At 40.4% G+C, this 7,903-nt stretch overlaps 1 long non-coding RNA gene across 1 annotated transcript; it reads left to right on the forward strand.

Moving 5' to 3' along the window:
- Positions 1–2,362: 2,362 nt before the first annotated feature.
- On the forward strand, positions 2,363–7,504 carry LOC108315386. Its single transcript, XR_001829903.2, has 3 exons — positions 2,363–2,514; positions 4,792–4,925; positions 5,440–7,504. It is a non-coding gene; the product is annotated as an uncharacterized LOC108315386 (long non-coding RNA).
- The last annotated feature ends 399 nt before the right edge of the window (positions 7,505–7,903 follow it).

Genomic DNA, 7,903 nt, shown 5'->3' on the forward strand with positions numbered 1-7,903 from the left:
CTGAATAAAGCCTGCTTTCACTGCTTTAACTAACATCTGCTGTTTCTCTTTGATACCACCTGCAGAAGACCCATCTTAGCCTCTGCTCAGTCCTGAAGTGGCTCCTGCCTCCTCTGCTGCTCAATATCAGGCCCATCAGCCTGGTCAAGCCAGCAGCCATGGGACTCTGGGGAGGACCCTAGACCAGAGCACCCATGGGCATGTGTGTTGGAGGAACTGAGTGGGGTGTCAGGCAGGGAATCAGGACACACTGAGGGGGCAAGGAAGCCCTTGGTTTCCTGCAGGCAGGAGCTGAGACAGAGGTGAGGCTTGACAGAGAAAGGCAAGGATAAGAATGTTCTATCACCCCCAGGAAGGTGAAACCTGAATGGAATAGGGGTTGTGTCCAACCTAGGGTGGTGCCTGGCTGTGGCGACACCTCCCGATCCTTTAAGTCCCCACCCTGGGTCTTGCAATGGTTGCCTAATGTTCTCATGACGCTAACTGCAAGCACTTTTGAGAGCTAGAACTTTGTCTCATAAGGCTTGCCTGTACCTGTCACCCTGCGCTGCCCAGGGCTGGGCACACAGGAGGCTGCACAAACACAGCTGACCAGGAGATGGAGGATTACAGAGGAGATTGGAGCACAGGGGCTGGTGGGGACAGGCAGGTGATGGGTCTGAGGGGTTGGGAGGAGCAGTGCAACGAGGGGAAGCCTGAGAAGATGGAGGCAGCAGGGCCCAGGAGAGTGTGCTTGGTGGAGGGGATGGGCCAAACAAGGAGGGGAACACCAGGGACTGGAGGTGATGGGGAGGGACTGTGGCAAAGGACTTCTGAGGCCATGAGTGGGGCTCTCCCCAAGGATGTGGAGGCCAAAAGCTTAAGGGACCAGATGCCTCAAAGACAATGCCAGTGCCTTTGGTGTGGGTAGGAGACAGATGCCTCTGAGACAGTGCCAATGCCTTTGGCGTGGGGTGGTAGGAGATGGGGTGAAGAAAGGAAAGGGCAGCCCTGAGCCCAGACGCCTGCCTGGGTTTGCCCATTGGGCCCAGGCTTCCGTGGGGTCCTCGTAGATGCTCCTCACTCTACGTGCCTAGATCACACCCCACTGTCACTCACATCGCCTCCTCATTTCTCTGGCCTGCCAGAGACCTCCCATCCTACTCATGGGCTCAAAGGGGCCTTCAGGAGCTGGTGGAAACTCCTCCTCAGTGACTTATCCATAACCCTGGAGTCACTGATCCCTCCTCCACCCACCCCTGCACCTATCCCTTTCCTGTTTAATGTAGGCCAGTTGGTCAAAACTCACATCAGTGGGGACACCTGGGGACAGAGGCTCCACAGTCAGCCTCATTTTGACACCCCACAACGCTTGGGCAGTTGTTCTACAAAGAGGAATCTCCGTGTGACATGCATCTCTCAGCCACGTTTGAGTCCACTTCCTTGGAGGAGAGCGGGGCTGGGCGGGGCCTCTCAGGCTGGTCTCTTCTAGGCATTCTCACTGCTTCTCTGCTGTCATTAGTCTCTATTTAAGCCTTCACACTTTCCTCTTACCCTCCCTGCTGGTGGGGTAGGGAAGTTTCTGGTGGTGGGAGCAGCTGCATTAGGACCTGGGAAGGGATGGGGGCAATGGGCCCACTTAGAAGTGTGGGACACAAGGGCCAGATTGGGCCTCAGACTGGAAATTATGACCCCTCTGCTGGAGAGAGAGGCCCAGATTTGCATGCAGCAAATCTCTTCTCTGAGTATCTTAGATGTTTCTCATGGGCTCTCTCTGTGGCCACCCAAGAATGTGGCAGCACTGGCTGCCTATGGGCTAAGGGCAGGGATGAGAAGGAGACTTTTCATTGTGTATCCATCAATACCTTTTGGATTCTGAATCATGTGACTGTGTTACCTCTGAAAAATATAAATTAACAGGCCAGGCGCAGTGGTTTATGCCTGTAATCCTAGCAGTTTGGGAGGCTGAGACTGGCAGATTGCCTAAGTTCAGGAGTTCCGAGACCAGCCTGGGCAAGATGGTGAAACCCCGTCTCTGCTAATACAAAAAATCAGCTGGGTGTGGTGGCAGGAGCCTATAATCCCAGCTACTCAGGAGGCCGAGGCACGAGAATTGCTTGAACCTGGGAGGTTGAGGTGGCTGTGAGCCAAGATCACGCACGCCACTGCACTCCAGCCTGGGCAACAAAGTGAAACTGTTAAAAAAAAAAAAAAAAAAGGATGAATTTATAGTTTTCATATTAGCACTGTAAATTATTTTCCAGGTTTGTTCGTTTCCAGAATAGAAGTAAAACAGTTTACTTGAAATTATTACCAAGAATAATGCTCACTGAGAATCCATTTGGAAAAAATTTTTGAAGGCAATATAGAGTATATACTTTAGTTCAGTATTGCCATCTACTAGGTTATTTTACAGTTTTTTCATGGTTTTGCATGGACAGCACTTATTTCTTCTATTATAGAATACATTTCCTTTTGTATTAAAGGAGGAAGAAGCCAGACGACAGTCAGGAGCTCAGTATGGCTCTTTTCCAGGTATGTTTTTTAAAAAGTTAAAACTGTTTTATTCTGTTATACAGTAATATTTTAATGTAATACTTAAATAATGTTTATTATAAAGTGATATTCTAATTTTGTTCTCTTATACAGTGATATGAAGATACTATAGGTTAAAGAAATGATGGAATTACTAAGCATAAAAATGTTTTGAGTCCAGTATAAAAGTAGCGGACTACTCTTTCAAATATGATCAGATACTGCTAGTGAGGACAGGACTAACATGCAGATAGAAGAGACGGAAGAGGCACGCAGATTTATTGAGTACTTTCTGATTACGGCAATGTGGAATTTATTATCAAGACCAGGATGAGACTTAAGTTTTTGTTTTTTAAACAACTATCTCCTGTTGTTTAATGGTAACTAGCTTTCTTTTAAGGGAAGTTTTTAGAGGCCACGTTTGCTTATATGTCACTGGTTAGAACTTAGTTACATGATATGAGGCTAGAAAATCTGTTCTTTATTCTGAAAGAGTATGTGCACAGCAACTGAAAACATACCTAGAACAAATATTGAGGATGACCTCCTGTTTCAAGAAAAAGTAAGAAATTAAACTTAGCTCATAGTTTACTTCCTGTTTAAAATATAAATAATCTTATTGTTAGATAATCTTTGTTTTAGAAAATGACTGCTAATGTTGGACTAGTGCTAGAGATAATATTCCGTTACGTACATTTTATTTAGATTTGACAAGCCTCGGGTCAGTAATTTTGTTACGGGTAGGCACTAATTTTTCAAAGCATTAAGTAGGAACAGCAAAAGAAGCTAGAAGTTGTTTTATGGTCCACTTAGATTTCTTCCTCTGTGATTGTTAGTTATGAATGGTTGTGTTTTAATTACTGTTAAAGCAGGTAGAAATGACTTTATTATGTGTTTCCTTTATTACGGCTTTACTTATCGTGACTCTTTGTAGAATATATTAATGTTATCTCTTTCCCTTTGTTATTACTATTATTATTATTTTGAAACAGAGTTTCACTCTTGTTGCCCAGGCTGGAGTGCAATGGCATGATCTCTGCTCACTACAACCTCTGCCTCCGGGGTTCAAGGAATTCTCCTGCCTCAGCCTCCCAGGTAGCTGGGACTACAGGCACATGCCACCACGCCCAGCTAATTTTTGTATTTTTAGTAGAGATGGGATTTCACGACGTTGACCAAAATGGTCTCAATCTCTTGACCTTGTGATCTGCCTGTCTCGGCCACCCAAAGTGCTGGGATTACAGGCATGAGCCATGGCGCCTGGCCTCTTTCCCTGTATTATTAATAGTGATTTTAGAATATCTCCAGTGGACATATAGGTTTATGATACTGAAGAACAGAATAGATTATTTGGGTTTATAATCTAACAAATTACAGTGGGAGAATCAAACCTTTTTGCTAGAGCATTATTCTCTGTAAAGAAGCACCAGGAACTTTTGTTAAAAATGCAGGTTTCTGGTTTATTTTATTTGAGATGGAAATGAAAAAGCAACGTATAAACAAGCAGTTTAAGTAGTGGTACCCAACTATACTAGATGAGTATATTTGAAACAAAAACCTAAATTCCTATGAATTAATTTTAAATTGAAACAGACAAGTATTCAAGAATGGAGAGTTGAAAGATAATCAAAACAGCTAACTTTGTAATCTTAGGGAATGTTAGATGACTCTTTAAGGTGAGATTAGTCTTTTTTAACAGCATTATTACTAGAAAAAAGTTGTCAGGTGCAGTGGCTCACACCTGTAATCCCAGCACTTTGGGAGGTCGAGGCGGGCAGATCACCAGAGGTCAGGGGTTCGAGACCAGCCTGGCCAACATGGTGAAACCCCGTTTCTACCAAAAATACAAAAATTAGGTGTGGTGCTACATGCCTGTAGTCCCTGCTACTTGAGAGGCTGAGGCAGAAGAATTGCTTAAACCTGGGAATCAGAGGTTGTTCTTAGCCGAGATGGCACCACTGCACTCTAGCCTGGGCGACAGAGCAAGACTGTTGCAAAACGAACAAAAACAGTATTATTACTAGAAAAAAGTTAATCTAGGAGGTAGCAAATCCTGATTTATAGCCTTGTTTTTTAAGAGATAATTAGAAACTATAACTTGTTTCTTGTTGCAATCTGGTTAGAATTTTCAGACTACTTTGTGCTTAGTGGAACTCTTATTCTTTGAACCCGCACTTTTTGTGGATGAAATACTGTGTCAGAATATTTAGGAGTATGATTAGTGTCTACCCCAGTTCTTTCATTTTTTATTTATTTTATTTTTATTTTTTATTACAGGTGGCTTTCCTGGGGGAATGCCTGGTGGTTTTCCTGGAGGAATGCCCGGAATGGGAGGGGGCATGCCTGGAATGGCCGGAATGCCTGGACTCAATGAAATTCTTAGTGATCCAGAGGTTCTTGCAGCCATGCAGGTAAGACTTGGAAGAAAAACTTTGGACTTTGTATCATTAAGGCAGTTCTTTGATAATTCTGTGTGGAGACAAAGGTTATTCTTGTAGCTATTTATTTATTTATCACAGTTAGCAAATAGCTAATTATGCAGATGTGACATTTGTTTTCTTTATGCAGAGTGAGTAACTTAAATTTTGAAAACTGGGAAATACTTAGTAATAGTTGGCAATTAAATCCAGTTCTTTTCTTTGTATCAAAATTCTATGTGCTTTTTTACATCATGTAGTTCAAATGACATAATTCAGCTTGATTTTGTTACTTCAGGGACTTTTCTAAACCCCATTTAACCCATGACCAAATTATAGGTCTAAATAATAGATGGAATTTAGGATAATAAGCTTACTGACCCAGGAGGACACTTTTAAAAATACTAACAAACCCTTTTTAGGTTTAAATAATAGATGGACTTCAGGATAATAAACTTACCTTGTAAGTAGGACACCTTTTAAATACTAACAAACCCTTTCATTTCAGGATCCAGAAGTTATGGTGGCCTTCCAGGATGTGGCTCAGAACCCAGCAAATATGTCAAAATACCAGAGCAACCCAAAGGTTATGAATCTTATCAGCAAATTGTCAGCCAAATTTGGAGGTCAAGCATAATGCCCTTCTGATAAATAAAGCCTTTGCTGAAGGAAAAGCAACCTAAATCACCTTATGGATGTCACAATAATACAAACCAATGTACCTCTGACCTTCTCATCAAGAGAGCTGGGGTGCTTTGAAGATAATCCCTACTCCTCTCCCCCAAATGCAGCTGAAGCATTTTACAGTGGTTTGACATTAGGGTATTCATTCAGATAATGTTTTCCTACTAGGAATTACAAACTTTAAACACTTTTTAACTTTAAAAATATTTAAAACAAATTTAAAGGGTCTGTTAATTCTTATGTTTTTCTTTACTACTCATTTTGGATTTTTTTTTTTCTTTGAATTGGGCAGGGAAGATACTGAATGTATAGAAGATTTTTGCTCTAATTTGAGTGAAATAAAAGTTTATTAGTGTGAGGCAAACATAACTCATTTGAGGATAAAGTTTGTGTTGGATATGTGGTTCCTAAAGCATTTTTACTTGTCTTCTTAAATGCTTTATCTTTTTCTCTAAAGATTTGTTTCAATAAAACTAATTGGGACCACCACTATTTCAGTAGGACCTGGGTAGAGACTGGAAGTACTTGGCAGGGCAGCAGCAATCTTGCTGTGTTTCATATAACATGCATCCTTGGGCAGGTTGTCCTTAAATCTTACACTGTGGTGAAGGGATGATTTTTTTGTAATGCTGCAGCAGAGTACTTAGTTCTGTTCTTGTCTAGTATAGCTAATAAATGTATCATATTATTTCCACATAGGAGAAATAAGGGAGTACTTTTCTTCTTATATTTCTATGCTTAAAATTCTCTTTCCTAGTCAAAAAATGCCCAACTCTGTGTCTGCTTTCTGCTTGTTAAGGTTTTTCTCCCTGACTTTTCTTGGGCTAAAGACAGGCCTTTTCCACAAGTATCATCACTGCTATCATCATTAACAGCATAATTATGCAAGCATATTTAATGCTGAGTTTAATTTAATATGTAATACATATGGTAATTGTAGGGTAATACCCATAACAACTGTAGTTTCTTACTTGGCCATGAGAATGCTTATTTAAGTTCCACTCTGGCAAAATCTTGTCATATCAAAAGACATTGGAAAGAGGGATTCCCTTTGGTGTTTGGTCTTCTACTTAGAAAATACCTATTGCAGTTAGAGTTTATCTTGTAGTATTCATCTTTGTATTTTGAAGTTAATAAGGTTTGAATTAAATTGATATACAGAGGGGAACCCATTTTTTTTGATCCAATGTAAATTATACATGAGATAATCCACAGTTACTCATTGTGGAATTGTTGAGACTATGAAAGACTCAATTGTCTTTGTATTCAGCTCTAACTTAAATAGTGTAACAATACCCCCACCTCTGCTTGCTTGCTTTCCCTTCCCTCCAATGATAAAGAAAATGAGAAATTTTCTGTTGTGCATTCAATTCTTATTTTAAATAAGACTAAGTATAGGCATTGTACCTGACATTGCTACGTTTCTACCAATGTTTCAACTTAAAGTGCTAGTGTTTAAAAACATTTTCAAGGGATAAGACCTTCCGTACTTTGCTTATTTGAAGAATCAGTGGTAGGAGCAGTGAAGTAAATTCTATGGAGTACATTTCTAAAATAGCACATTTCTGAAATCATAAATAAGTTTATTCAGGTTCTAACCCTTTTGCTGTGCACAAGCAGACAGAAATGCTTCTGTTACGTAAATGAGAAAAAGCTATTATGCTGATAGAGCATGCTTTTAAAATCCTTTAAAAACACTTACCGTATAAACTTGCGTTTGAGCTAGCGTGTTTTATTAATGTGTGTCCTCCTTTCTCAGAATTGCCAGTGTGTACTTGGCTTAACAACAGTTTTTTCTGGATTCCTTATTTGATTTATTTAACCTAATTATGTTCCGATATTGCAAATATTACCATAAGTGGGTAAAAGTAAAATTCCTTTTCTGAAAACGTGTCCTGTGCTTTTAGATTTTTAAATTCCACAATATAAAATACATTATTAATTTTCAACTCAATATTTTAAAATAGAAATGTTTTCTTGTACTAATGATGCTATCAGAAGAATTTTTTTTTTCTGCTTAAAAATATAGTTATATTTCTAGCTATGTTAAAAATACTGTTTTAAACTAGATATTGAGCAGATATGGTGGCTCATGCGTGTAATCCCAGCACTTTGGGAGGCTGAGGTGGGCAGATCATCTGAGGTCAGGAGTTCAAGACCAGCCTGGCCAACATGGCAAAACTCCATCTCTACTAAAAATACAAAAAATTAGCCAGGCATGGTGGTGCACACATGTAATCTCAGCTACTCAGGTGGCTGAGGCAGGAGAATCACTTGAACCCAGAAGG

Source organism: Cebus imitator, unplaced genomic scaffold (genome assembly GCF_001604975.1).
Source record: "Cebus imitator isolate Cc_AM_T3 unplaced genomic scaffold, Cebus_imitator-1.0 Scaffold170, whole genome shotgun sequence".
Lineage (NCBI taxonomy): Eukaryota > Metazoa > Chordata > Mammalia > Primates > Cebidae > Cebus > Cebus imitator.